This window comes from Siphateles boraxobius, unplaced genomic scaffold (genome assembly GCF_051911475.1).
Source record: "Siphateles boraxobius isolate OS27281-9 unplaced genomic scaffold, OSU_SipBor_1 68, whole genome shotgun sequence".
Classification (NCBI taxonomy): domain Eukaryota; kingdom Metazoa; phylum Chordata; class Actinopteri; order Cypriniformes; family Leuciscidae; genus Siphateles; species Siphateles boraxobius.
This window is the reverse complement of record NW_027509195.1, coordinates 5,906,868-5,922,806: the sequence shown is the minus strand read 5'-3', so window position 1 is coordinate 5,922,806 and position 15,939 is coordinate 5,906,868. Positions and strand designations below refer to the sequence as shown.

Sequence of the window (15,939 nt, the reverse complement as noted above, 5' to 3'; positions counted from 1 at the left end):
TTGTGTTGGGGATTTCCTCAGAATGAGCCGTCAGATAGCAAAGCTGCCAGATATGCCAGTGCCAGAACACACTAAAACTGCAATGTGTTCTTATATGACCCCACTATAAGGCCTAGAGAACAAGCTAAGTGTTGGGGAGAAAGAGAGAATCAACAATAATGAGTAATTGCTCCAAAGGTGCATCCAGCTTACGTCTTCGTTCAGAAATGCTTAAGAGAGGAGTTTTCTCAAACTTTGTCTTTGTGTTAGAGGTGAACAAGAAGGATCAAGCAGCGGTGTTCTCATTTCTCACCTTTTAGTTGCGTCAACATTTTTGCCAGTCTGCAGTTCTCAAGAACACCAAGGCCACACACACTCAGAACACACTATCAGTAAAACGACCTTAGAGGTGCCCTGTGTACTTTAAGCTATAGCATTTGTGAACTATTAGGACTGCCAAAGCTTTCTTTCTCTTGCTGTCTCTTTTTCTTCACAGCATTACACCAACTGACTGCCTTATTGGCCCCCTGCAACTAAAAAAAACACCCCTGTATTCCCTAAGACACACACTGTCACTGGCACTAGTGTGTTTGTGTTAGTAGCTCTTGGGGGTTCACCACAGGACTCCTATTATATTGTAATTGAGGACTCTGTTCTTGAATATGACCCCCACCTTTTGCATTCTGGAAGAATACAGAGTAACTGGGACAAATGGTCCAATTCACAGGACAAATGAATCCATTCTTTATGGGGCAACATTACCATTCTAATAATACTAATAATTTTAATTAACCCTAATCTCAGATTTAATAACAATGCTCAATATTATTACTTAAAGGAATGTTTTATCCCAAAATAAAAATTCTAGACAGAAAATAAGATATTTTTAAATTTTGTTCATACAATAAAACTAAACAAATCACTAAGGTATGTAGAAGAAAGAACAGAGGTCATACAGGTTTGAAATTAGATCAGGGTGAGTAAATAATAAATTTTAATTTGGGGGGGGGGGGGATTATCAATGTAGTACAAAAAAAATCCAGTCCCTTTGGATGTGTCCTAAATGACAGAGTGATTAAAGGAGAGTCCCTCTCCCCTCATGCACTCACAAAAACAAGAGAGTGATCCCGCCTATCCAAAGGTCAAGGTGTGCACGGGCCAAAGGTTGTGTTACAACCAAAGGCCCATAAAACAAAGTGCATCTATGTAGCCTACATAATTATCACAGCAAAATGCACACACACTCAAATCTAATGCAAGAACATGCTCACATAGGCTACTGCAACTACACTGCACACATTTACAAAGTAGGGCAGGTGTTCGGTGTTGGTGTTTGCACACACACACACACACACACACACACACACACACACACACACACACACACACACACACACACTTTTCCGGTCACACACCTGGTCAATAGTCAGCTTCATTAGACACATATATCAAATACTCACTGCCTGTTACACGATCATAGTCAACAGTGAGTTACTCATTAACATGTTTTAAATCATAAATGGTATTATATTTATGATTTATTAAAGAAAATATGTGAAGTTCATCGCTGTGATGTTTGCATATGGTGCATGTAATTTTAGCTAATATTATTAAATCAGCTCTGCCGTTTTCCTTTGTTTTATATTTATTTATTTTGCAACAGATTGCAAGACAAGTTTTAATGGAGGCTATGAGCAAAATCTGCCAGAACAAGCTCAAAATATAACTCTGTATTACAGTAACTGTACTATTCTATTACCTTGTAGCCTACTGCATTTTAGTCCACAAGCAGTAAATGTTTTACCAACTTTGACTACCCTGTCTTGAATATGGAATGTGATTTTAACATTTACTTCTTAAAATTATCTAGCACATTTTTAATTACTAGTAGGTACATTTGAGTGAGTGAATGAGTTATATTCATACTACTAATGAATATTTACTAAAGAAATTCAAAAAGATGCTGGTTACTTACTCGTAAATTAAATAGGTGGTACAAAGATTAAGAAAAATAAAAAAGTTACTAGTTAGTATTATGTGTGCACGGCTTGCCATATATTGGGTGCGTGAAGGTGGAATTGGGAGGGGCTGTTGTGCGCGTGTGTGTCCTCGTGCATTTTTCCTGTTATGGGAATTAATGCCATTTGACATGGGTATTATTAGAGGACGTCGTTACTAAACTTAGCTTCATTTTCTAAGTTATTCATTCTCTAAGTTTGTCCATGCATGGACAAAAAAGAAATGGCAACAAATAACCAGACCGACGAGGAAAATGCCAAAATAAGAAGGAAAATAGCATTGTAAACGATGAGACGGAGACGTCTGAGAGCGATGACTTCCGTGGTCGGGAGCGAGACCGTTTCCTTGCCGTGGAAAAAGAGTCAGGAAGGGGACAAAGTTAAGGGGTAGGTGTGGGGTAAAGAGAAAGAAAAAACTCCATCTACGTCTACAACAATCAATGCGCCCCTCCTCCCCCATGTCGCCGCCATCTCTCAGGCAGTAATTTACGATGCCTCGCTATTTATTTGGCTCACACCTCGCGGTAAAGCTCCGTTAACAAACTTCACACTTTGGCAGCTTTGCAGGTATATTGTATGCAAAACGTTTATTATATTTTATCACGAAAAGGTGGCGTGTGAAATGACGACGTCTCAATTTATTGTGATGTGAGTTATGAAATGGACAATCTTTTTACATTTCTAAATAGCCTAGATGTTTTCGGTTCCTCGATGCTTGTAGCTTCACCTCCCCTTCAACTTTGAACCCTGAATAAGTAGGCCTACTTGGCAAAAAAGACCCGTTGAATCTGCTTGTAACAAGCCAGTGAGAGAAATACAAAAAAACCCAAAAAAAAAACACATTGTGTGTGTGTGTGTGTGTGTGTAGGCTATGTGTGAGAGAGTGTCTATTCATCAGTCATCAGGGAGGTTTGGTAAGGAGACTCCGTGGAGCCCAGAACTCGGGGGTCAAGTCCAGGTTTTCCCAGCCCCCAGCATCCCTCCCGCTCTCCTCCGCTCCAGAGAGATGGACAGAATCAGGGAGAGGCGTGAAGGGATGGGGAGGAGAGGACATGAGCCTGAAGTGATAGATTGATGCTACAAATGACGAACAGTGGGAACGGATATTATGGACGAAAAACTGTTTATTTTTACATTTCGCAGCCAACATGTTTGGCTTCTGCATGCAGGTTTTTTGTTGTTGTTGTTGTTTTTTTGTTGTTGAATGTTTGTCATTCTGTGGTTGTGAGTCTTAATTTTACGTGTCAGTTCTGATGGCAAAAACTGTGCATTTTGCATATTGTTAGGAGACAGCATCCATTTCCCAGAACATTCACATAATTTTCAATCTTAGTTATAACATTATTATATTAGCTGTGATATATATATATATATATATATATATATATATATATATATATATATATATAAACCATGTTTGTTGAAACCATGATAATTTTTTCAGGATTCTTTGATGAATAAAAAAAAACTTTGTTTATGTGAAATTTTGAAATGAATGAGTTGTTCTCTGTCATGCTCAGATTGTTAACCTTCCAAAATGATAAAGGTGTTTACAGTAGCCTACATGTAGAGTGAAATCAGCATAATGGAAAAAATATCCATGCTAACGGCCATAAACATGCTAATATTTATGACCCTTGCATGATAAATGAAGCATGAGTGTAAGATGCATTCAAATAATTGCATTTATTTCTAAATGCATTCAAAACCTTAATATGCTCCCCCTGGTTTCAAATCATTCTTACTCATTTGCATATTATAGTGTCTCATTTGTGTTCATTTGGCTGTTATCTGTTTTTTTAAGTGCTAGTGCTGTAAGTTGAGACCCTGTGCCACACTATGACCCTTTTGTAAGTAATGTTCTCTATGTCACCCTCTCAGTGTGTGTCCGTCTGTCTGTCTGTCTTCTTTTCTGTCTCCTCAGGTGAAGTGTGGAGTGATGAGGCACAGGACTGCTCTCTCTCTCGCCTTCTCGTCTCCAAAGTGCCAGGCATTTCATGCAGGGTGAGAGACGTTGCTGAGGTGTGTGTTATTCTTGATGTCAGCCTCCAGCGGGGAGCAGGAGTCAACACAGCTAGTTACATACACAGCGCCATCAACCTGTCAATCAAGTCAGGGAAGGACAACCCCCTATTGGTTCATGCTCTCACATGCACACTCAAGTATGTACTAGTTTCACACATAAGACACCTCTCATGTAAATGTAATGTTTATGCACCTCATTAGAGGTGCATGTTATTCACCAGTGTTCCCTGAACTCTGAGCCTTTTCATTCCTGCCTCATTATTTTACAGCATAATCCATCTGCAGATAATAACCATTTGGACAATCAGTGACTGAGTGTGTCAAAAGATACCACACACATTCAAGCACACTTCATAAAAAACATAAATTATAAACATCAATGTCTCTGTGCATCTAATTAATACATTTACTGATGTTCTTATGAATTCGTAATTAATAAGCAAATCAAATAATTTACATTCTACTAATAATCCAGCCATTCAATCCCTGATTTATTAATTATCAACTAAAAAAAAAGAATGTTATAAACCCTACTTTTTAAAAGTCTGGAGTCAGTAAATAATAATATTTTTTTTTTAAATAAAACAGTAATATTGTAAAAAAAGTATTACAATTTAAAATAACTGTTTTCTATTGTAATAAATTTTAAAATGTAATTTATTCCTGTAATCAAAGCTGAATTTTCAGCATCATTACTCCAGTCTTCAGTGTCACATGATCCTTCAGAAATCATTCTAAAATGCTGATTTGCTGCTCAAAAACATTTCTTTGCATTATTAATCTAAAAAAATTGTTGTTCTGCTTAATATTTTTGGGAAACTGAGATACAATTTATTCTGGATTCTTTGATGAATAGACAGTTCTAAATAATATACTTTAAGTTACAGTATAAATTCCTTCACCGTCACTTTTCATTGCTAAATAAAAGTATTAATTTATTTTAAAAAAATCTTACTGACCCAAAACCGTTCTCACACACACACACACACACACACACACACACACACACACACACACACTGTTTACTTGTCATGTGACGAGGATTTATATAGATCAAAACTGTTTTAATTATACATTCATAATAGACCCTTTACATATTATATGTACCAAATATGGTGTGTGTGTGTGCGTGTGATGGGTATAATGTGTATTATTTTACAATAACAACAAGATTTGCTAGTCAAATATCCACAATCACAAAACACGTGAAAGCTAGTTTTCGTCAGGGCTGATTTTTGCATAGTCACATTCCATTAGAAACGTTTTCATGAGTGAAATGAACTTTGACCCTGCCCCGGTCAGCTGAACTCTAGCCCACTCATTAATTTATAGACTTTGTGCCATCTGATTGGTGCTGCACTGATGATGTCAGCCCTGAAACAGCAGCACTAAATTATAATCATAGCCATCGTAAAGACAAGGGCCTGCTGCACATGTGGAATTCTTTTCTCTCTCTTTTTTGCCTTCTCTTTCATTATCTCTCCCCTCTTCATCGTCTCCACGCAGGATTTCCTTATGTTCCTGTCTCCGTCTGTCTATCTATTTCTTTTCTCTTTGTCTGTCTGTTTCTCATGTCGGGTTAATCTCTCACACTTTCTCGTTCTGTTCTCTCTCTCTCTCTCTCTCTCTCTCGCTGCTTCTGAACATGCACTTTGGATAACCCTGTTTTCAGAACCTCCGCTGCACTTTGCAGATAGATGCAGCCTATTTATTTTACTGTAAGAACACAGCAGACACAGGGAGCCAGAGAGAAAGCCAAAGACACATATATTCTGGTGGGTTAAATCCAAAAGAAGTTGGCTGAAAGTAAGTGTGTGTGTGTGTGTGTCTGCCGACTACATCTTCAAGAGAGCCCTCCAGATTTATAGAAGTGACTCAAGACCTTGAAATATTTGTAATCATGATTTGTTTGATTATGTGGGGGAGTGGAGAGAGAGCTGGAAGTACTTTAATACTGAATTCTCTCTCTGTCTCTTTGTATCTCACTATGCCCCCCCCCCCCCCCAACACATACATAACACACAACCCAACCCCTAACACACAAACACTACATCACTGCCTTTCGTACCTATTCGAGCTCTTACAGTATAGTACTAGCATCTCAATTCTGATTGGTTCCAAGGATTCTGGTCCATTTATTAGAATTGCACAGGTTTGTGGACGACATTACAGTTGCATATCATTAAAAAAAATTATAATATAAAATATTTGTAAATATTCATATTCTAATAATTGTTAATAATTCTTATAATTTTTTTAATCTGGTGTCATTGTTGAAGTATTCCCCTTTATAGGCCACATAATTGGAACAGCCGTCATTCCTGAAGTTCAACATTCAACACATCTCTCACCTCTTATATGTAAGGTTTCATCTGTTCACATTAGTTAAGAAACATGAACGAACAATGAACAATACTTCAACAGTATTTAAGGGTTAGTTCAACCTAAAATGAAAATTCTGATGAACAGATTCTGTCCGGGCTTAGGGAAAAGGAAGGCTGAATGTCTCATGGAGAAATGTTTGTCTGAAAGGTATGGATCTCTCTCTCTCTCTCTCTCTCTCTCTCTCTCTCTCTCTCTCTCTCTCTCTCTCTCTCTCTCTCTCTCTCTCTCTCTCTCTCTGTGATGGTATTTGTAGGGTTTGATAAGCTCCTCTCTGACGGCCTCCTGTCCTGATGATGTGGACGCAGAGACAAAGGCCGACTGCTGCATTCTTCTGAACCTAGGGTTTAACACATGCTCAGATAACAGAAAGGTATTTACAGCACACTTCACTGTTACCTCAGAAGAAACAGCCTGAATCTAGAGCTTATAAACTAATGCTGCATTAAACGACAGAAGAACATTTACACAATAGTTCTTTTAGTTTATTGAATGGAAATTGTTTTATGTGCAGCAATTGATTGGCAAGACTCTTCAATCTGTCAGCTGCTGTTATCATTTAAATGAAAAGGATGAGGACAAAGCAATATTTCAATGATGTCATTAAAAGAGAAATGAGGTTGTTGAGCTGTAGTTATCGCTGTGATGTCACTGTAATATGTGCCGATTAGACTGCAGTCAGTGTGACTGTGAGTGTATCAGTGAGCGGCAGGCCTGTCCATCTGAAGTCCCGCTGGGATTCCTCTGGCTGTGTCTCATTGTGCTGGACCCTGTAAGACAAAGGGTTAAGTAAATGTTTGGGGAAGATAAGGCCACTCACACTGACAGCATGCAGACTTCAGAGACCGGGCTCCACTACGGCCAGATACAAACACACACACACACACACACACCACACACACACACACACACACACACACACACACACACACACACACACACACACACACACACACTCCTCCTCACTTTTGCCTCTTACTCAATTTCAAATTTTCTCTCTCTAAGGATTACTTCATCTCTCTATTCCATCACCACGACTGTGTGTGTACAGTCTTGTAATGAAGTCGCCAACATCTTATATTACATTTTCATATCCCCATCAAATGTCTTAATGTTGAATTAAATATAAATATATTATTTTCTTTTATTCAGTACTGTGGATTGAGATGATTTTTGCCATGTTCACTGCCGGCTAAGCATTGACTTCATTTTTTGACTTCAATATGTTTTGAACATGTTTTCTTGTGAATGGGTTTTCTGATTTGAATTTAGTTTTTAGTTTTTTTAATTATGACATTACAGTTTATAAAAAAAATCCATCCTGTACATTTTCTAAAACAATGTTCTAATTATTAACGTTTAAGTGTCTGAGTTTGACCAAAACATACCTAGTATAAGAGTCTAGTTCAACTTCTCAGAGAAGCTGTGTGTGTATGAGAGAGAGATTATGTGTAACACACAGCAGTATTATGTTTTAGGTAGCATAAGGCAGTGGGAGGGGAATGGTGGAGACTTGCTTTGCATGGCTGTTCCAGCTGCTATCTCCAGCTACAAGACTAAAAGTCTGGCCAGGAAAACAGACTTGCACACACTCACTCCTATTTTCTTTAATGTGCTCTGCTCAGTTTTTCCTACTTTAAAAACAAGCTATAGAGGTCTGATAAGAGAGGAGGGCCTGTGTACCTGTGTTTGTGTGAATGTCACTGTGTCATGTTCGTTTTTTTGGAGGGTGTGTAGCATTAGTCATTTGAGCTATGACATTGCGGCCATTAGCGCTATTAGCATCAGGGTAAATAGCTATGAAATACTTTGTCACATTAGCAAAGCATCATTTTGTGTCATTTTATGTCAATTCATGACAGCTTGTGAACTGAAGGTGGGCCTACAAATACAAAAAAGCTATGTAACTTATTATTATCATTTTTTCTGAGGCAGAGTACCATAGTAAAAGGGTTTCTTTAGTGTTTTTTGGATACACTGGAAAGAAAGTTGCTGCCTTACATTTTTAAGTTCAATCAACTTGGATGTTTAAGTAATTTCAACTTAAACTAGGCTACATTATACTGTCTTAAAAAAAAGTTTAATCGTATAAAACTTAAAAAAGTTGAAAATTGCTTGACTAATTTTGATGAGTTAAAGCAATGTAAAAACACATGTTGCCATAACTGATTGATCATATAATCTTTTACAGTGTATATACTATGGAGCAGAGCCGGTCCGAGCCTTTTGGGGGCCCTAAGCAGAATTTGATTTGGGGGCCCCCTCCCACTACGCGAAGTCACCTGTGCTTGACGATTATTGACACAAATGTCACGCAATAATGATACATTATAAATGAATACAGTGAGGTTATGTATTAATAAAAAATAAATACTAAATAAAATATAGATGCCTACTTAAAAAAGTTTTAACTTTTACTTTACTCTTACTAACTCTTTGAAACTTCTTAAAAAAAAACCTGTCTCAAAACGTATATAAAATAAATTATTTGCAAAAAATAATGACAAAACTGAGAAATCAGAAACATAATAAGAACAAGGGTTCAACAAGTACAATTATTGTTGAAAACTGTAAAAAAAAATATTATTATTATTTCTCAACTGTCTCAATACAGTGTAACTGTCCTCAAAATCTTTTTTATTATTATTATTGTAACAGACTTTGTTGGATTGTACATGACAGAATCCAACAAAGTCTGTTACTATAATACCGGTAATGTACTGGCGCTCGTTGTATGTGTGTATGCAATCTATTTTTCCCCTCGGGGCTTGCCGTAGATAGGAATTGGTCGTGCGCACTTGGTACTGGAGTGTCGCGGGTTTTTGGAGTTAGTGATCTGATGTGTGGTATAATAAAGTGGAGAAGAGTTCAAACTGCTATGTTTATTATTTATTCAAACTGCTAACCTTACACCTAGAAGGTTAAGTTCCCCTGCGGTTATTTTCTCCAACTTAAACCGATACCGTGACTATGCGCAGTTGCGCACGAATTGTCTATGCACTCGCGAGGTGTCTAGATTATGCGCAAGACTTAAACGCTGGCAGACACAGCAGCAGTTGTTGGCAGGTATTTTGATCATGAAATCAGAATTTTCTTGTCTTGAAATTATTCATTCATATTCATTCATTCATTTATGTCACTTGTTTAAGTCATCTAAAAAAAATAATTTAAACTCGATTGTGGCCTTAAGCAGCCGCTTAGTTCGCTTATGCCTCGGGCCGGCCCTGCTATGGAGATACCATGCTTCTTTGACATGTACCATGTTAATACCCTGTTTATTTTTGAATTGGCTTGAATAGCATGTAAATATCATGGTGCATAGTTTTGATAATCATTCAATACCGTGGTATCAAAGTGTCATGGTGTTGCCATCTGATAACATCATGCTGACTGTACCATGGTACAGCCACAGTGCTTTTTTTAAAGGTCAACCCAGCACAGTCTCCTTCAACCAGTTTCAATACAGACAAATGAGCTCTAAAAAATTCATAAACTACCCACTTTCCGTTTACTTCTTACTTTCACACATATTAAAATTATGGCCTACATTTTACACAAATAGGAGATCATAAATTCAACCGCAGACGTCAGCTACACAATGAAGTGCTGCCATTGATGTGTTCTCGCCATACACAAACAGTGAACGCTCTCCGTACACAGTTAGACGTTTTGTTTTTCTCCATAATTGGGCTGTAGAATAAACACGGAGGTTAGGTTGTGGAGCAGAGATGTCAGATAGTTTACGGAGACTTCATTCATGTACGGTCAAGTCTGATTCAGCCAACAGCTAATAAGTACGACGAACATCGTGTCAAATTGTCAGAGACGTCCAGAGTGGCTCGGTTAATGATACACAGTCCTTGATTTGTGTGAGCTGCTAAATAGCAGTAACATTAGTTCAGCTGTTTTAATGGCCTTGTTAGCATGTCAATGAAATATCAGTATATCAAATGATGTATCACCTGCCATCTTAGTTATGAAGAGCTAGCACTAGCAAAAATGGGGGGAAAACAGTAAATTTAGTTTAAAAGTGTTCTTGGATCAATGTGAATCATAACACATATAGTGGGGGTGCATCCTTTCTCAGCCAGTGAAGATTTAGGTAGACAGCTGTTTGAAATGGGCGAATGTATTCACGAACCTGGAAATTAGCTTGTGCTCTTTGGATAATCTACACCTTCGGGAGGACTGGGAATCAAAAAACGCCCTCCTATTCTTCTCTCACTCCCCCCCACTCTGTCCATCTCTCGTTTTTTTTTTTTTTGGTTCTCTGTTTCTCACACACATACACACACTGACACAAACACATTCAGACTTTCTTTATATCTCTCTTTCCATTGGCTCTATCCCCTCGCCTATTACCATGACCCTTGTTCTTCCTACTTACTTTCTCTCCATTCTCTCTCCCTCCCTCCTGCTGGTTTTATCAGTGGTCCTGCTCAGTGTCCTACTGTCATGTCTTGATGTGATTTATGTCATGGGCTGTGAAGTTTACTTATCTCCTCCCCCTACACACACTCTCTCTCTCTCCCTCTCTCTCACACACACACACACACACACACACACACACACACACACACACACACACACACACACACACACACACACTAAAGAGATGGCTCCCACTTTCTAGGTCTCAGCCAACCTGACTCCTCTGCCGCCCAGCACCCAGACCCGGCCAGAGTAAGCAGGGAGTGTGTTGTTTGTGGCAGCGAAAAGTGTGAGGGTTTCAAATGAGATGGCTGTTATTTAGTGGACAGTCAAATATAGTGATGTATGTTCTGTCAGTAATGAAGCTATAGATTTTCTTCCAAAACCTTTCCTTCTATGGCCTGTCCTATACTTGCCTATCCTATAATATCCTGGTCAACCCTATCATATCCTGGTCTATCCTATAATTTCCTGACCATTTCTATATTGGCCTATCCTACCCTGGCCTATCCTATCTTTTCCCGATCCTACCCAGTTGTGGTCTATCCTATCCTATCCTATCCTGGCCTATCCTATCTTTTCCCAATCCTACCTGGTCGTGATCTATCCTATCCTGGCCTATCCTGTCCTGGCCTACTGCATACTATCCTACCATGGGCTCTCCTATCCTGGCCTATTATATCCTATCTTATCTTGGCCTATCCTATCCTTTCCCAATTCTAACCCTGCCCTGATTTATCCTATCCGGTCATATTATACCCTACCCTGTCCTGATCTATCCTGTCCTGTCCTGTCCTATCCTGTCGTATCCTATCCTATCCTATCTTGTCCTGAACGATCATATCCTATTCTGTCCTGTGCTACCATCACTTATCCTATCCAATGATATGTGAAGAGGGCTGTATTCTTTTCTTCATTCCATTCTTTGAGTCTGAATCTTTGCCCCTTAACTATGAGTCTATGACCAGAGTCATCTGGCACCAAATATGTCATTCCCTCCTTCCAATGACTCACACAGTAACTCACAGCAAATCCAGCTCCATTTTTATGTCATTGTTCTGTCTGTAATTTTGAAATACTTTCATCCCAGTGTCTGCTATGTATGCTTGTGATATTTGTGAGGTGCATATGTGATTTGTGTATGTGTGCATGTGTGCGGTGGAGAGGTCATCCACATCTCTCGTCTACACGGCTCTTAGTGTGGACCCTTTGATGTGCTTTTAGAATGGCCATACAGCTCTCTGCTTTACCTCTCGCTTGACAATTGTTTATTAGTTTTGAAACGGCTTTAGTGGACATCAGGCTCTCATGGCGCTTTTGAGGATAGGGCGACTCAAACCTCACCCGAAACCCTCCTCCTCAGGAGCTGGACCCATGACAGTGAGTCACAGAGACCTTTGGAGTTTAAAAGGAGACTCGGGACTGCTGGGGTAGGGAGTTAGAAAGATGGAGTAATGGATAGGGTGAATGTTTCAGTAAGAGCAAGAGAAAGTTTGAGATGGTCACAGGAGAGGAAAGAGACCACCCTGGTCTTTAAGAGCTCATTGTGTGTGAGATTTATAGCAATGGTTACTGGTTGTGAGAGGTTTTTGAGTGTCCTGTGGAAGTGTTAAAAGAGTGCTGCATAAACGCCTCAAGAGCATTAGGAAACTGACATATATGCAAAGGGACAGCACGACAAAGCAGTTAAATACTAGGCAAATTTTTGTAAAAATGACTTGAGGTAAACATAATTCACAAAAATCTGGATAAATCACCTTAAACAGGTTGCTGTGTTTTGGAACATATTAGCTGGCTTCCAAGTTGGTCATCAAAGTGTATATTTTATTATACTTTTTTTTATTGCTGTATAGTAAGATATTGCTGTATAGTAAGATATTTATTTATGTTAATACTTTAAATAAGTTAAAAAACGGTCATACACTTAAAGATACATTCTCTGAAAAACTTAAAAATCATTTAAAATTAAATATCTCATACAGTGTTTCTTTTCATGCATTTTTCTGTGTAGTTTGTTTTTCCACACGACTGTGTGTACTCTCGAGGTAACAAGAGGGAAATTATTTGTAAGAGGACAAAGACATTCATTTTGTTTTATTTTATTTTGTAATAATATACAGCCTGGCATCTCCTGCCCATCTTATGCATTTAAATGCAGGTTAAAAAATATTAAGCAATCACATTCAAATATGTACACTCTAGACACAAATGAATCCACATGAATAATATAGTCTCTCTTTTTTTTTAAAGGAACCAGCACAATGCTATTATTAATAATTTGCTGTGAGACGTCACTTAAAGTTGCAATTGCTAAAATTATTACTGCAAGTGCTTTTTTTGTCTCTGTTTTTCTAAAATCAGGAAATGAGTGCACAACTGCATTGCAGCTGCTTCCTCCAGAGGCAGTCAAAAACATGTACATGTACCTAAGAACATTTCATAACAATTTTGGATCAGTTTAATATCAATATAATATGTTATCTATATTTTCCAAGAAGTTTCTTTGTCCAAAAGAAGATTTTGATATCACGAAATGACCAATGCAGACTCTGAATTAGCAAAACCGCATTATGTAGCCAATACAGTCATGCATAAATCCATCACAGCAGTATGTCAGGACAACGAGGCACTGAGAACATAAATAGGGCAGTCTGTCTCCATTTCTACAATCTGAAGTAAGAGCTATTTTAGAAAAATATGCAAATTACCAAAAAATGACCTCAAACTTGCTCCATTTACAAGTGTGTATTTGATATATTTGTGATTGGTACATCTCAGTGTCCTCATCCTTATTTTTTCAGAAGATGTTTTGGGCAGTGTTTTGTTTTATTTTAAGCTTTATTGAACAGTATTTCGAGGGAATTCGGTGAGGTAATGTGATGGTTCAGTTTGTCCCTAGATAAACAGTGCTTTATATTGGTTTTAGATTAATAATCCAGATACAGCAGTTTCTGCTGCACTGGTTTTTCCACTTAATTTCTCTTCACATCTCTTTCTCAGGAGTCGCAGAGTTACTGAGAGTTCAGTTCATTTGTCTTCTCTCAAATAAAGAGAGACTCCCTGCAAATACGTCTAATCTTCCCTACCTCTCTTTTCATAACCATCACTTTTCCCTCTCTCCATGGGACATGATACGTTCGCTCCGTCTTATCGCTGTGTACAAAGGGTAAGAAAACACTGGGATGTTTGGTTTTTAATAGGCCTGTGTGGTGTAATTGGCTAATTGCTTTATTTTTCTCTGAAGGGTTCTGTGTTCTGTCATAGAGGCAGGAGGCCATAAACACATATGAGCATCTCCCTCACTGTCAAGGCTTCCTGAGCTGTGATTGGCTTAGGGCTGCACTGGCACCGCAGCCGATTGGCTGGGGTGAGGATGAATGGCTATGCTGACAACCAATGGGGCCAGATGAGGGTGAGCCGGGTGAGATATGGGACTCTGCATTCTTGAGCACTAATCAAATCTTATGAGCTTTCACTGATGGGTATGTGTTATGTTTGTTGATTTCCCTTCATTAGTCTTTACAACGTCTACATGTTCTTATGCATTTTTGTGCATGTGATGGATCATATTCATAGACATCCGTATAAATCCTCAATGTTTAAGGGGGTTTAGCCAGTGAGTGAATCAGTTTGTTTTAAGAGTTCAATTGCAGGAGGAACCAAGACAAGCCTCAACAGATTCAAACACACACACACATTTTGCAGCAAGCTAATAAAGTTTATATTGAAGAGGTTCTGGGGTCAAAGGTCACACGCTGCCCTCTGCTCAGCCTCCCCTCACCACTCCATCTAGCGCTCCTACAGGAGTGCTGAAAATACGCTGTGATGGATGTAAATCTGAACCTCCCTCTTTCTCAGTCTACCTTTCTGTGCTCATCAGACCATCTCTCGTCATCCCTATTAGTCCAGATGGAGATGGATATGGACAGTCAGTTATTTATGATTAGGGCGGAGCTCTAAACCTCTCTTGCCATTCTTTAATGTCCTGAAATGGTCCTGGGCATGTTTCACATTACCTGTTGTGGTATTATATTTGAAAATTATTTGTCTACATTTCTTTTATCTTTGACTTTAAAACTCCGTTTTTGTTCCATGGAAGGAAGAAAATGGAATAGCATTTGGGTAAATTATTCCTTTTATGTAAGCATACAAACATCTTAATGTTCTGTTTCAGATGCACACACACTGAGAGATGACGTGTCTAGTGGTCTATGGGGTGGAGATGGACGTAGTGACCTGTCGTGTGGGTAGAGACATGTCCTGGGACACAGGAATCAGGAGGGTGTGTTTTTGTGTTCTGTTTTAATCAACTTCCTCTCTGTGCCACAGAACTTCCTGTGTCAGTTCCGTGAAAAGAGACCCACCAGCTTCCCCCCACCTCTAAACCGGAATTAGTGTGTGCATGTGCACGTGGGCACTCATCTTACATAACGTAAGTTATTGCCACCTGCCACACTTCAACATTCTCTCTCTATTCACAGCCTGTAGTCATTTAGACCACTTCAGTATTTGCCTACAGGGTGTGACTGTTAAAATGTAGTCACTTCATTATGTTCAGTGGGGTTTGGGTACCAATGTTTGGCAAGTTGGGCAAACATCTTGATATCATAATGAGGAAAAAAGCTTCAATGAAAGAATGGGCTGAAATGTTATGTCTTAGAAATATTTTACATAAAAATAAAAAAATCATTGTTTATTAATATTTATAAAAAAAATTCTGCTGAAACAAAGCCCTGATATATGACTAAAATGCACTTTTCTGGAAAGTGGTATGAAAGTCATTTAAAATCATATGAAACCAAAGCTTACATTTTCTAAGAGCTTAGCACATGTTTTGCGCTAGATATTTCTGGTTTACACTATTTTAGGTCATTATGGCTTCCACACAGCCACCAGCACATGATACTCAAGCGCAGCCTCTAAAGGGCAAACACAGACCGTCTGGATCGGTGAGGTCACCTGTGACCTGGAAAACGCACTGAATTTTGCTCAAGCATATGACAGATTAAAAGATTTTAAATCTATGGCATGTCCAAACAAAAGTTCTAATGATTTAGGATATGGACTTACATTTACACATAGTGTGAAATATATCTATTTATGC

The 15,939-nt window shown here is 38.6% G+C and overlaps 1 protein-coding gene across 4 annotated transcripts in view; it reads left to right on the top strand.

Annotated features, from left to right (window-relative positions):
- Window positions 1–2,073: 2,073 nt before the first annotated feature.
- Window positions 2,074–15,939, top strand: part of rbbp8l (retinoblastoma binding protein 8-like) — a 34,408-nt gene continuing 20,542 nt past the window's right edge. Inside the window, exons 1-8 of one of the 4 annotated variants that reach the window (XM_077214277.1) lie at window positions 2,074–2,384; window positions 3,879–4,019; window positions 6,492–6,554; window positions 6,661–6,777; window positions 13,836–14,001; window positions 14,080–14,256; window positions 15,010–15,078; window positions 15,165–15,267. The gene's annotated coding sequence lies outside the window, so the exon portion shown is untranslated. Of the gene's footprint in view, window positions 2,385–3,878; window positions 4,160–6,491; window positions 6,555–6,660; window positions 6,778–13,835; window positions 14,002–14,079; window positions 14,318–15,009; window positions 15,079–15,164; window positions 15,268–15,939 lie in introns of all 4 variants that reach the window. The other 3 variants (XM_077214275.1, XM_077214274.1, XM_077214276.1) reach the window with 3 other exon arrangements.